The 15,852-nt window shown below is 41.8% G+C and overlaps 1 protein-coding gene across 1 annotated transcript in view; it reads right to left on the minus strand.

The window, feature by feature from the left end:
* Nucleotides 1–1,065, minus strand: part of FAM83B (family with sequence similarity 83 member B) — a 71,564-nt gene extending 70,499 nt beyond the window's left edge. The window contains exon 1 of the mRNA XM_072142265.1: nt 862–1,065. The gene's annotated coding sequence lies outside the window, so the exon portion shown is untranslated. The remainder of the gene's footprint in view (nt 1–861) is intronic.
* Nucleotides 1,066–15,852: the final 14,787 nt, after the last annotated feature.

Raw genomic sequence — 15,852 nt, forward strand, 5'->3', positions numbered from 1 at the left:
CACTTCAATGCCATTTCTTTTCTGCATCACTGTGTTGCCGTGCTGTCTCAATCTGTGACAAATCCAGCCTATCACTAACTGCAGCAGATACCTCATTGGTGTCAATCATGTCTACAGTAGCACGTCTACATGACCAGTAGGGGCATATGGGAAGGCGGGTCTCACCACTCCATTATTTTGCAATTATAAACTGGTTATAAAATACACTGTATTCCCTTTAACTTTTATTTCTTATATCAGCAAGCAATTTAAGTCCCTAGCTTAGATATTAAGTACTAAAAGTCCCTGTCCAGATCGGGCTATTGTCATATACACAGGGAGCCAATACATTGACAATTGTGAATATATCTAAGTACAAACATAACATCTTTCATTTGTGAGGGTTGTAATTCTTATTCATCCTCATTACTAGAATAATAAAAATAATTTAAAAATGCTACATTGCTATATACTATTGCTGTGCAACACTTTTAGCCAGTTTATAGAGTTAACCTTTTGGAAAATCTCCCAGACCGAAATTACAGTAAAAAGAAGAACAAAACACATAATTCCTGCAGAGACAACAAAAAGCTCTTTGTCTCCATATAACACAACATAGACATTTAGTGGCGACCCGGCTTGTCATAAAAAACGGAGAAAATCTTCCCACAGAGTATCTTTCTGACAGTTACTAGATAGAATAGAGGAAGAATACAGAAGCTTCCTAATGTTTATCACCTTGGAGCATCCCAGATTAGAGTCACTGATCGATACAGTATCATGTGCACTCTGCCCGTCTTTTCAATGAATATACCTCAAGTGCTATAACTTTTAACTCAACGGATGTGAAACTAACACGGCTAATAAAGTTTAGTTACTTACCATGAAATGGGAGCAGTGAAAGGGCCGGCAGGTAGAAGCTTGTGTGATTTGTGTCACTGCGCTGGTGGAGATATGAGAGTAATGTGTTTGGGTTTGGCTAGTCCTCATGAATAGAGCCCTTGGGAGACAGGTGTGTTACCTGTTGTAACATGCAAATGACTTGTCATCTGAAACCGCCTAGAATGTAGGAGCAGTGCAAAACCAGTTTAAACTCAAGGCCCAGCCCTTCCCCGGCATAATGTAATGCTGAAGGTTTCACTAAGTGCAGCAAGCTCTCTGATGTGATCATGGGGGAGGGAGTTGTGATGACATGACAAGACTGGATGTCTAAGGGTGACATTATCACACTTTATGACTAACATGTTAGTCAAGGGCTAGATGCTCATATATTTCTGATGTTTTATTGCTACATATAAAAGATTACAACTAAATACTGTGATAGGAAAGTATTCTATGGACTTTCCTGTTCAGATTTACCTTGCTATGTAGATGGCAGTGGTGTGTGAACTTCTACTTCACATTTACTTGACATATTTAGCACATGGCAGCTCAGTATTCAGTCCTTTCAATTATATGAGCAGTTAGAAAGGTAGTAAAGGGATCTGGAAAACTTTAATATTGAAGGGCAACAGTAAAATTATGAACAAAGTTAACTAGATCAAAGCAATTGCAGATCATGTCAAATAAATGCAGATCTACCTACCTACCTACCTATCTATGCATCTAGAAATTATGTATGTGTCTGTTACTGAGCACTGAGTTACTGAGATATATATATATATCAGCTTATTAAAATGTTAAAATGTGTGTAATTATAATTTTAAGAAAATCTAAACCAATCATGATAAACTAGGAACACTTATTCATGACTGTGCTAATCTTCTTATATTATATAATGTATCTTGGAAGAAGATGGGAGGATGAGACAGCATACAGCCTATAAAGCCAGATCACAGATTCAAGCTAGCTCCTCGGGTTCCTTGACATAATTTTAAAAGTTGAATTTAGAAGGAAGGAAGTCATGGATAACAAATATAAGAAGATTACTACAGTCACAGTGCCTGGATCTAGGAGTAGGTGTCTCTGTTTATTGCAAATATTACAGGACTAATATACTTCTTAAAAAAAACATCAGTGGTCCTGCTGACATGTAAATAACTTCAATTCCTGCACCAATCACCTGCACAGTACATAATAGAAATGCAAAGGGTGAGAGGTCCTCATTCCTGCAGTACCATTTCTGTCCACTAGATTCTTCAGTCAATCACATGATAGCTCAGCACAGCATGATATGTGGAGCTAGAGTCAATATTATAGCTGCCTGCTTACTTTTGTCACTGTATGAGCTTATGATGCTGTAAATTGGTGACAATGTTTGAGAACACTTGCAATACTTTGAGGCTCATTTCTGATGTCTGAATCTCAGCCCCTCCTTGGTTTGCATGTCTTTTCAAGATATTGATATTAACTTTGTCTTCCATGCGGTGGTGTCAAGTGTGGATAGTGACACAAGAAACAGAGTTTATAAGTTTCGTCCAGTTTGTGACTGGGTTTGTAAAGTACGTTTTTGTGTGCAAGAAAGACAAGTTGTCCAGTTCGGATGTATATACCCAATTGTCACTAAAACGTAACTTTTATTGATGCTTATAAAAAATTAAGAATTAAAAAGCTGGGTGCAACTTCATCCAACACACAGGGGGATATTTATCAGGACCTCTGCGCACCGCCAGTGGCGCAGAGGCCCTGAAATAATCACAAATGCTAGCTTATTGCTAGCTTTTGCAATTATTTTCCCCAATCCGCCACCTTCACGCCAGTGGGGCGTGAAGGGGTGTGAAGGGGGGGCGCGGCCGGACAGGAGTGGGCCGGCGCGGGGCGTTACTGTCCCCGCGCCTGCGCACTCGCTGCTGCCGGCGACTTTTCAAACGTGAAAAGTCGCCGGCTGCTGTTCTTTCTACGCCAGGCCCTGCCTGGCGTAGGATAAATGCTGCGCAACTGGCAGCCCGATACATCAAGAGGCAGAAGCCTCTTCATGTATCGGGCTGCGAATTTGTAGCGGCGGGGCTATCGTACGCTGGCGCTTGTGCTTGTGTATGATAAATATCCCCCACAATGTGGTTTAAAATTACAGTTAGTGATTTATCACAGCTTCCATGTAGAAATGGGAAGGTAGATGACCTATGTTAGTTCAGTAGTTTTTTCGTGTTTATAACTTAAGATCTACTCTGTTTGGTCAACGTGATCGTGTGACCTGCTCAGTACACGACAATTCGTGTTTCCTTTAGCTCCATATCAGGAGTTCATATACTTCATTTGTCAAGTGTTGGTAAACAGGGCTATTTTTCTTAGTATTTAGGACTCTATAGGGGGTACATCAGTCCTCCCTAAGATTCCCCCCAGAGTATTAGGAGGGGGTACATGATTCCTTCCTAAATTCCAGGTGTGTGTGAACTGTGGCTAAGGTGTCTTCTGCGTTTGGAGTGATTGAGCTACACCCAGCTCTCTGCAGCTCAGCCCTGTCCAGCAAGGGCTATTAGTGTGACGGACAGCTGACCCAGTCTGCTACTGGAGGCGTGTCCAGAAATGACTTTATATATCTGCCCAGTCCAATTACATCCTACTGGTTATATTTATATTTTCAGCTCTCTGTTTGTGTACATACTAGTTTCCTTTACTATTTCTGGCTTACTGACATTGACTTTTGTATATTGAACCTTCCCATCTGCTACTCGTTTCTGTACTGTATCTGTTATCTTTGTTGTGACTCAGACCCCTGACCTCGCCACCTGTATTATTCTTCTGTGATTCTTGAATTGTGTCTACACTGGGGCTAAGGGAGGAACCATCTTTGTGGTTCTCCTGTATCAACCTAAGATACGTGTATCAAACAGTTAAGTGACAGTTTTGGGGGACTCAGTTTAGGGCTAACTGTCCTGTCTATCCTCCCTGTACCCCTAGCCACCTCTTACGATTGGTTTTACGAAATCAACTGTTGATTTTCCAACAGCCTTAATGGGACCTGTCAGGATTCGGGGTAAGTGGACTATCTGGACCACTGCGGGAGATGGTACTAACCAACACCTGGGACCGGAATCTAAGTGGCACCTGGTCTTCACCAGAGCCCACCGCAAAGCAAGATGGACTTGCTGCTGCAGGGTGCCACCAGGTCATTGTACAGGTGCGATTAGCCTGCGGTGGCAGCCAAGGTCGCAGTACAAATTTGTGATCCAGGCTCAACATCAGAAACAGGCCTGAAGTCAGGGCAGGTGACAGAGATGCATAGGTCAGAGGTGGGGTCCCAGGTCACAACAGGAGTGCAGGCAAGGAACAGGTACAGTAACTCACAGGAAGCTTTCTCTTAGGCTAGGTAGCTCAAAGATCTGGCAGGGAATGATGGGAGCCGCTGGAATAAATGGAGACCTGGAAGTGGCCAGCGCCGATCCGCAGTGCGGATGTGCGCGTGCCCTAGGGAGCAGGGACGCACGTGGGGCCTAGGCTGGATGGGAGCAGGCTCATGGGAAGGTAAGTAAGGGCTGGGGGTGTCCCACCCGTGCCCCTCTCGTGGCCAGCTGATTGGCGTTGGCCATTTCCAGGTTTCCATTTATTCCAGCGGCTTCCTGTGAGTTCCTGCACCTGTGACAGGCCCTTTGAAAATAATTTGTAATGACTCCTCCCCTTATACAGCCATTACATTCTTTTTTTGCAAATTTGACTAACCTATCAACATATCCATTCAGTTGTATCTTATCCCCATCTTTGTCCAATTTTATCATCTCCATCAGTCATTTCTCAATAATCTTCCTATGCTACTCATTATCCTTCCACATCTTATTTATTTATTTCATTTCTAATAATTTTATTCCTGTTTCTTTAAAGCACCTTCAACATATAAATATCAAATATATATTAAATATCTCTTTATGTTGTGAACCCAAGACACTGATAAAGTCCTCTTACATCACCCCATCACATTTTCCTCTAACTACTGGTGCATGCCAAACACAATCCACAATTTCTTCTCCATTGACGTTCCAGACCATTGTATCTATTGTGACCGGATGATCTACCATGAGGGCTGCACTCAATTTGACAATATCCACGCTTTAACTAGCACCAAAATTCTTTGCTACAATTCCACTGTATTAACGCTTCTATCTTGCCTTTCTGTATAACCATTGTTTTACAATTCCTGTTGCTTTTGATAGGTCAAAAAGAGTAACCTTCTTAAAACTGTTGCATTGTTTTGGTGTGATGCCCTGATTGCACTTTGTACCTACATTGGGGCAGATTTACTTACCTCGCGCATTCGCGATCCAGCGGCGCGTTCTCTGCTCTGGATTCGGGTCCGGCCGGGATTTAATAAGGTAGTTCCTCCGCCGTCCACCAGGTGGCGCTGCTGCGCCAAAAGTCATCTCATCGCGCCGGAATGCACCACCTCGGACCAGGTGAAGGTAAGCGGTCCCCAAGCGACACTTTTTCGGGTTTTAAATGCGGCGGTTTTTCCGAATACGTCGGGTTTTTGTTCGGCCACGCCCCCCGATTTCCGTCGCGCGCATGCCGGTGCCGATGCGCCACAATCCGATCGCGTGCGCCACAATCCCAGGGCAATTCAGGTACAATCGGCGCAAATCGGAAATATTCAGGTAACACGTCGGGAAAACGCGAATCGGGCCCTTAGTAAATGACCCCCATTGTATGCTGGTTGCACCACTGTATTTATGAAATATGGTTCATGACCCAGAGTGCTGAGAGATGCCCTGACAATATGCAACAGTACTTGATGGGAGGGATTGTTTCTCTCTACTATATGTATGTTTTTTACTGTTATCAGCATTGTGTGACTCAGTTGTCGACTCAGCATTTAAAGTCTGGCAGATATTTGCATTCCTGCCTATTTACTCACATGTATGGCGTATAATGTCTTATTATCTCGTAGTAATGTGTTGTCTTTAGTCAAAAATCTCCATTCAGTTTTAAAAGTTTAGCTTGATAAAGTAGCATGACTTTTAAGAAAGATTTCATAGAATAGAATAACAAAGCATTACAAATATTGGGGTATATTCATCAGGGCCTCTGTGTCACATCAGAAGCCCTGAAATAATTGCAAATGCTTGCTTATTGCTAGCACCTGAGATCATTTACTCTGATCCGCCACCTTCACGCCAGTGGGGCGTGAAGAGGCATGGAAAGGGGGCGTGGCCGAACAGAGGCGTTACTGCTGTTACTGTTACACATGGGAAAAGTCGCTGGCTGCATTTAGATAGGGCCTGGTGTAGAGATAAATGCTGTGCAAGACCCCGCCGCATACATCATAAGGCCGGCGCTCGATAAATATGTACTCACCGTATCTATATGGCACTGTTCAACCCGTTTAGGACGCACCAAGTTTGTACGTTAACCTTTTATTTTGATATTTGATCAGTATCTCTTCCTGTGCTAGTCACTTTTCAACGCTTTAACTTATCTAAGTTATTTTGAGATTGATTTCTTGTGACACATCGTTGTTTATGTTAGTAGTATCATTTCAATGATCATTTAGGTTTTTGGGGGTAAAAATTCAACAATTTAGGAATACTTTTTTTAAAAATTAAAATTTTTAAAGTTTTAAATTTTCTACTTTTTAGACAAATAGTCATACCACAATTTTTTGTAGAAAACTTTTGCCATTTGTTTTCCTATTTTTTATGTTTGGTAATTTTTACCAATATGAGAGGTTTATAGTTTCAGTAGCAAAGAGTTTGTATGTTCTCTCTTTTTTACATGGGTTTCCTCAGGGTCCTCCAGATTTCTCCCACACTCCAAAACATAATGTTAGGTTGTTTAGATTGTGAACCCCATTGGGACCAGGGACCAATTTGGAAAGCTCTGTGCAGCGTTGCATAATCTGTGTGTGCTATATAAATAAAGGAATTATTGTTTGTTATTATTTCAAGAGATTTGAAAAAAGCTACATTTTTTGGTTACCAATTTAGTTTGGAAGTGCCTTTTAGGGGTTTATGTACTTTACCCCCACTCCCCCCCCAAAGAAACACCATTTTATGAACTTAACATCTCCAATTTCACTAAATTGGTTATGGGATGCCATGTCATGTTAGCAGAGTACCTCAGTTGCCCGTACATGTCAAAAATCATTATCCAGGTTATCCCGTGTATAGCAATACCCCATATGTGCCATTAGTCTACAGGCTGGGCTCACGGCTCACTGCTCAGAAGGGAAAGAACAAAATTTAGCTTACGGAGCTCCATTTTTACTATATTGTATTTTGGGTGCCATGCCACCTTAGATCCCCTTAGGTGCCAGTACAATAGAAACCCTGAGAAGTGACACCATTTTGGAAGCTACAAAGAAATAATCTGGGGTTGCAGTGGGAATTTTAACCCACAAAATGTTGGCCAAAATTCAATAAAAATGAAAAGGTGCAGAATAACTATTGCATATTTTTCTCAAATATGCCATGTTAGTGCCAAATATCTTTTGCCCACTCATGCCACTAGGGTAAAAACATGTAAAAAAATCATTATGTGGGTTATCCTGGGTAAAGCAATACCCCAAATGTGCCAATAGTCTACAGGCTGGGCACACAGCAGGGCTCAGAAGGGAAGGAGTGAAATTTAGCTTTTGGAGCATGGTTATTACTTTATTGTATTAGGGGTGCCTTGCCACCTTAGCAGAAACCCTCAGGTGCCAGTACAATAAAAACCAAAAGAATGACACCATATTGGAAACTACACCTCTCAAAGAAATAATCTAGGGTTGCAGTGGGAATTTTAACCCCAAAATGCTGGCCAAAATTTAATACAAAGGGAATGATGCAGATTAACAATTGCATAATTTTCATAAATATGGCATTTTAGTGCCAATATATTTTGTCCAACTCATGCCACTGGGGTCAAACATGTCAAAAATCATCATGAGGGTTATCCCGGGTACAGCAATACCCCATATGTACCAACAATCTACAGGCTGGGTACATGGTAATTAAGCTTTCAGAGCTCCATTTACACTAAATTGGATTTGGTGTGCCTGTGGGGTACCAGTACAATAGAAACCTATGAGAACTGACTTTATTTTGGAAATGGCATTGCTCAAAAAATTTATCTATGCTTGTATGAACATTTTTACTCCAGAGATGCTGACCCAATTGTAACACAAAGTGAATTTTCTGAAATATGCCATGTTAGTGCCAATGTATTTAGCTGAACTTATACCACTGGAAACACAGACCACCAAAATTTATTATGCGGATTATCCCCGGTTTGGTAATATCCCATGTATGGCAATAATCTACAGGCTGGGCATATGGCAGGGCTCAGAAGGAAGAACTGGCATTTGGAGCACAGATATTTAACATATTGGGGGTCATTTACTAAGGGCCCAAATCACGTTTTTACGTCAGGTTACCCGAATTTTACGGTTTTGCACTAATTTTCCCTGAATTACCCCGGGATTTTGGCGCACACAATCGGATTATGGCGCATCTGTGACGGCATGCACACGACAGAAATGGGGGGCGTGGCCGTCAGAAAACCTGTCGGATTCAGAGAAACCACCATATTTTTTTTTAAAAATGTGTCGCTTGACACGCTTACCTGCACTGGCCGGCTTGGTGAACTTCTGTGAACTCAGATGGAATTCAGCGCAGCAGCGACACCTAGTGGACATCAGGGGAACTACCTTAGTGAATCGCCAGAAGACCTGAATCCTCCACAGAGAACACGCCGCTGGATCACGTCAGGAACGGGTAAGTAAATCTGCCCCAGTATTTACTTAGGGACCAGTACAAGAAACGGTATTTGGAAACTACATCTGTCAATGAATTAATCTAGGGGTGTAGTGAGCATTTTAACCCCACAGGTGGACCCCAAAGATAATGCCTAATGTATAATGCATAGTACAAAATATCCATGATGGCATGTTGTGCCCAGCTCATACCACTGGAGACAAACACCCCTAAACTCATTGCTCGAGTTCTCCTGGGTATGGCAAAACTCCATATGTGGCAATAATCTACAGACTTAATACATGGCAGGGCTCAGAAGGGAAGGGGCGCCATGCGGCATTATGTATAATTTGTGCAGAGTGCAACAGGGTAAATGTCTAAATATCCAGGGAGCTGTGATGTAACATTCCCTTAGGCATAGTCCAGGTTTATCGGAGCATGTTTTGAAATTGTCCTTCCAAATACCTCTTTTGGAGCACACTCTTCACCTTTTGTGTGTCCTTTCCCTGCAAGCAGTTTGGGGAACTTTTGCTGCCCTTGTATAATACATGTGGCCTTGCTTTCAGAAAGTACTGGCAACTTCATAGGTTATATGGCTGAAAAAAAAGACACATGTCCATCAAGTTTAACCAAGGAAGGGAAGGGATTGGATGCGGAAGGGATTTAGGGGAAACAATTCTGTATAACATAACCATCAATGTTATTTCGGTGTAAAAAGACATCTAGACCCTTCTTGAAACTCTCTGCTGTCCCTGCTGTGATTAGTGCCTGAGGCAGGCTATTCCACAGATTGATAGTTCTCATAGTAAAAAATCCCTGTCGCCTCCGGTGATTAAACCTTGATTTCTCCAGAAGGAGACAGTGCCCCCTTGTCTTTTGATTTGATTTAATCTGATACAATTTACCACCATATTTTTTGTATGGACGATTCATATATTTATATAAATTAAGTCCCCTTGTAGCCGTCTCTTTTCCAGACTAAATAAATCTAGTTGTTTTAATCTTTCCTCATAACTAAGACCCTCCATACCCCTTATAATTTTTGTGGCTCTACGTTGAACCCTCTCCAGCTCCAGGGCATCCTTTTTATTGACCAGTGCCCAGAACTGGACGGCATATCCCAGGTGAGGCTGAACCAATGCCTTTTACAGTGGTAATATTACATCCCTATCACGAAAGTCCATACCACTTTTGATACATGACAAGATCCTACTGGCTTTAGAGGCAGCTGATTGACATTGCATGCTGTTATTCAATTTATGATCTACTAGTACCCACAGGTCCTTCTCAACAAGGTTCTCTCCCAGATTTAATCCCCCAAGGACATATTTTGCCTTTGGATTACTAGCCCCCAGGTGCATAACCCTCCATTTATCCACATTGAACCTCATTTGCCAAGTGGATGACCAAACACTCAGTTTGTCCAAGTCACCCAGTAGCCTATGAACATCCTCCATAGACTGTAGTACACTACACAGCTTGGTGTCTTCTGCAAAAATAAACACAGTTCTATTAATTCCTACTTCTATATCATAATAAATATTTTAAATAGTAGTGGGCCAAGCACAGTACCCTGGGGTACACCACTCATAACTGGTGACCATTCCGAGTAGGAATCATTGACCACAACTCTCTGGATACGATCCTTCAGCCAGTTTTCAATCCAATTGCAAATGATTTCCACCAAACCAATAGCCCTAATTTTACCCATCAGGCGTCTATGAGGGACAGTGTCAAATGCCTTTGCAAAGTCCAAGAACACAATATCCACAGCAGATCCTCCATCCAGGCATCTGCTCACCTCTTAGTCTGACAACTTCTTTTCTTAGTAAACCCATGCTGGCTGTCACTTATTATACTAGTTGATGTCACACACTACTGTTTGTAGTCTTTTACTAACACTTCCAATATTTTCCCCACAATGGAAATTAAGATTACAGGCCTGTAATTGCCTTGCGAAGTTCTAGAGCCCTTTTTATATATTGGCACCACATTTGCCTTGCGCCAGTCACTTGGCACCAAACCAGACATTACAGAATCCCTGAAGATTTTAGACAGCGCAACAGCAATAACAGAACCGAGTTCCTTAAGAACTCTGGGGTGTAACCCATCTGGTCCAGGAGCTTTGTACACATTGTGGGTTATTGATCTTAGATTGGATAATGTCTACATTCAGCCAGTCTAGTATATTACAGGATGCATGACCCGCACTGGCAACACCCACGTCAGAAGTGCATTCTTCTAGTGGGTGTTCTTCCTGCAGGAACTCTTTGTCTGAGAGACAAACACTTAGGGCACTCTTGAGTTGGGCATAGAAGAACCAATCCCCCACCCCTAGACCAAATTCCAAAGCCATTCCCTCAAAGGATTTTAGGCCCCTCTGATCTATCACCTGGTGCAAAAACCTAACCCCTTTTCCCCTCCAGAATCCCAAAGACTCCATCGATACCGGAGTCCATTTTACAAATCCACACAGTGGTGTTACACTCAAATACCCATTTACTCCTTTTTTCCTTTTGATCTGATCCCAAACCCATTGTATTAGTGTAAAAATCGAATACTCATCCTGCTGTGAAAATTTCTTAAAGACACCAGTCTTTAAGACACCGGAAGGGTCTAATGTCTAGGGTTTACAAGATAATGATGCAAAAGAAGCATACACCCCCTGCAATAGAATGCTTAGCAAAATGGCAGAATGATGTACCCGACCTGACAGTGGAGGAATGGGTAGACTCTCTACAGATGATGAGAAATACGATCAAGAACATGTCTCATGTCTCGGCGTACACATGACACCGAAACGGCTGAATTATATGTGGAAAAAGAATGATGAAAAGTGCCCAAGGTGCAACCTGATAGATGCCGACCTTGTGCACATGTTATGGAGATGCCCAAAATTACATCGCTATTGGACAGAGGTCCTTGATAAATTACAAGTAATATTCAATTGCAGTATCTCCTCAAACTTGCAGGTTTGCATCTTGGGCACGAAGAAAGGTATCGTTGGCCCCTCAGGATGTATCTCGAGTGTATTTAAAGGCTTATTTCTGGCAAGATTATTAATTCTGAGCCATTGGAAATATACAGAGGCACCAATGATTAAGAGGTGGGAAGAAAGAATGGATACACTAATGTTAGCGGAAAGATGGGAGGAACTCGACACAGGGATATGTAGAGATAGCTCGAGGGATATTTGGCTGAACCGCCCGTGAATAACAGCCCTGTGTATTTATTAATTCTTTGTTGAACCTTTCTCTATCTCTGCTTAATGAATATTGGTTAGCTCTTTTATAGGTCTCTGGTGAAGGGATCTGTCGCCAGCCGCCAGGGGGGGGAGGGGGGAGGTAAGACTATGTATGTAATAGAAAGATGTCCCACAGATGTAATATGGTCCTGTAAGGGATACTCAAATTGAAAATGTAAACTGCTTTCTATGTGATTTAACTTTTTTGTATTATATAACTTGTTGAAAAATAAAGTTAAAAAAAAAAAAAAAAAAAAAGAAGTGCATTCTTCTTTCGTATAAACGGAGCTAAAAAACCTATTAAGTATCTCCTCCTTCTCTTGCTCTCCAGTCACTGATGCCCCATTTTCAGAATAAAGGGGTCCAACCTGTTCTGACATATTTTTTTTTGCATTGATATATTTAAAATTTTTTACAGGGCCCTGTAAGAATCTATGCGATGCAGCGCTGTGCTAATAGCGGCCGCAGAGGGGCTTATTCACAGCGCTGGCTGAACATTCAACCAGTGCTGTGAATAAGCCCCTCTGCGGCTTATTCATAACAGGTCGGATCGTTTAAAACTAAGTATAAAAACACAAATCTTAATAAAAATTCAATAAATATAAAGGGGCTGGGGACAGGATGAGGGGGAGCTAATTTGTTGGGGGTGTTTTTCCCAGGTGACAGGTCCTCTTTAAGAGGGAAAATAATTATGTTATGATCGGTGTTCCCAAGGGTTTCCTGGACACTGACATTTTGGACAATCTCCTCATTGTTAGAAATCACAAGGTCCAACAATGCGTCACCTCTTGTGAGATCTTCTACAAGCTGCACCATAAAATTATCCTGCAGAAAGTTGGTAAAATTTCTCCCCCTCACAAATGAAGAAGAGCCCTGACCCCAATTTATATTTGGAAAGTTAAAGTCTCCCATTACCAATACTGTCCCCTCCTGTTCAGCCAGCTCTATCTGTTTATATAGGTGACCCACTATTTCCTCAGAGATGTTAGGGGGTCTATAAATTAAACCAAAAATAATCTTCTGGAGACCTCTTTGATTGCTTCTTACAGTGCCACATGCCGCAGTATTACTGGAAGTGAGGCACTTGAAAATATAACACTGGGTTAAAAATTTTGAAGGTAGAGGTGTTAGCCCTTGTCTAGTAGTTAGATGCACCAAATCCCATGCTACCATTGCAGTAATACCTGCAGGGGGGCATTCTTGAGCATTATTCTGGAGTCCTTCCCATCAGATACCCTGAACTTGTATGTGTACCCTGATGTGCTCTCACACAGTTTATACTTCTTCACACCATACCTTGCCCTCTTATTTAATAGGTAGTGGTGGAATTGAAGTCTCCCTTTAATTTGTACCAGGGACTCACCTACGGACACCAGGTATACACCTGGGTATATACCTGCACTAAAAAGGTCTGTTATGGGCCTTAAATAACCAATCATAACTTGGGTCATCTCTGAGTGGGCACTTTGAGTTATCGGCATAACGCTAAACACTGACATTATGACACTAATTGCGACAAACTTTTCATCAGGGCCCCATTAACCCTCATATTATACTTCAGAATATTCATATATAAAATATATATGCGAGGCATAGTAGATGCAAAAGTAGGGTGGCACTATTCCATGGTCATGTTTTGATGTGAAGACATACTTATCATCAAGGCATAAATCTGACATCAGAAGTGAGGTGGTGCTCTAGTTCCAAAAATGTGGATGAGTCCCAATAGTAATATCAAAAAGCAGTAGAAACGGCACTCACCAATCTTCTTCCTTTAAAATGTTGCTTTATTATTGCATACTCACAAAAATTCTCTTAAAAACAGTTGACCAAATGGCAGGGGTAGGGGAGGACACGAATAGACTCACGAGACAACCAAACACATTCACATGTGTTTGGTTGTCTCGTGAGTCTATTCGTGTCCTCCCCTACCCCTGCCATTTGGTCAACTGTTTTTACATGTGTTTGGTTGTCTCGTGAGTCTATTCGTGTCCTCCCCTACCCCTGCCATTTGGTCAACTGTTTTTAAGAGAATTTTTGTGAGTATGCAATAATAAAGCAACATTTTAAAGGAAGAAGATTGGTGAGTGCCGTTTCTACTGCTTTTTGATAAAATATATATGAACAACATCCAAAGGAGTAAGGAAAAAACGGCACTCACCGATCGCAAGCAGAGAAGACTTTATTCAGGAAGGAATCAGGACAGGGGTGATGCACGCCACGGAAGGCGACGGGCCGTTTCGCGCTGGAAGCGCTTTCTCAAGCCTCGGACCAGGACCCCCATTTAATTAAGGGGGCAACGGCTGCCATTTAATTTAGGGGGAGTCTGCTGACATCAGATTAAAGGGGGCCTCTGCTGCCATTTCATTAAGGGGGCCTCTTCTGCCATTCGGTTAGAGAGGCGTCTGCTGCCATTTAATTAGTGGGGAGTCGGCTGCCATTTCATTAATGGGGGTGTCTGCAGCCATCTCATTAAGGGGACCTCTGCTGCCATCTCATTAAGGGGGCCCCTGCTGCCATCTCATTAAGAGGGCCTCTGCTGCCATCTCATTAAGAGGGCCTCTGCTGCCATCTCATTAACGGGGCCTCTGCTGACATTTATTAAGGGGGCTGCTGTGAGCATTTCTTTAATAATAGCTGCTGGACACTACATATAAGGTGTACAAGGAGGTCCTATGAGTATAATTCTGTGTCACATATATGTGTATTCTAAAGTGTAGTGTGCGGGATAGGTGGCAGTGAGAGTTTAGGTATACCAGGGCCCAGTAGAGTCTTGTTAAGCTACTGAACACAAGTGTACATATATATATATACCTTATATCATGTACATATGCATTATATTGGTCATGCATTTATTTACTGCATCAGAAATTGACTCAAATGCAAATATTACAGTGATCTGTAATGAGTGGTGACCTTATCATCTATGAATCGCTCGGTACAGACGTTTTCCACGCACGCTCTTTTCCATTGTATTTAATGAGCTTTGTCAGACTTTATTTTTTTTTCCCCGCAAACACTTGAGTTTTTTTTTAACATGTGTGAAACTCTTGGCATGCTCTACTATAAAGGGAGGCTTCACTTTCCCCAGTACTTTCCAAATTAAAGAGCCCTCTATGAAATTGTGTAAAAAAAAATTCCATGGCTAGACAAACTGCTTTATAGTTTACAATGGTAAAGACTCAAAAATTGATCCACATATTGTCCTCAAATCTGGTATTGGTGCCAAAATTATAGAAAAATTTGGTTTACCCTTATTGTTGATTAAAACCACTGCATGGGTTGGTGGATTTATCAGACCAGGCTCTAAAGCCATATGCTGCATGCACAAGAGCACATGGTATAAAAAGTTAGGAGTCTACCTCCCCCAAACAGGATTATACAAATCGTTTGTTGTGACCAGGTATGCTGGAAAATATAAAACCTAAGTCTAGTTCCAGGAAAAAGTAATAAAGGTCTTGCTGTTCTGGGATGGAGGAGGGGAGGTCCCCTTATCAATCATTAACATTAGTCACATTTTTCCCAGACAAAACTTTTTCTCCAAAGTACCCCCTACCAAGAAAAGGCAACCCCAAAAATGTTATTGAATATGTGAAAGAAGTGGGATCAGAAATGACAGACTGATACTTGACACAGTTAACCAGGCCTCTGCACAAATGAATGTTTAAAACTTTTCCATACCAACATTTTCTTTACCTATACTTATATTATTTATAACAGCCCCACAAAGCATGCATCTCACTATACCCCTAGATAAATACCTAATACTTCAACAGGATTATCTGTAAAATACATCCAACAAAATTTTGGGGGTATTTGGGGGATCCAAATGCTCACACTACCCCCTGATAAAATTATTGAGGGGTCTAGTTCCCCATATAGTCACTTGTTGGGGGTTTACAATTTTCTGTTACATTGGGGTCTCTACAGACATGTCATAGTACTTGAAAACTGTTTCAGAAAATCTGTTCTCCAAAAGCCCAATTTTGCTGCATTCCTTCTGTGCCCTGCTGTGTGCCCATACAG

The sequence above is a fragment of the Engystomops pustulosus genome, chromosome 3, assembly GCF_040894005.1.
Source record: "Engystomops pustulosus chromosome 3, aEngPut4.maternal, whole genome shotgun sequence".
NCBI classification, from domain to species: domain Eukaryota; kingdom Metazoa; phylum Chordata; class Amphibia; order Anura; family Leptodactylidae; genus Engystomops; species Engystomops pustulosus.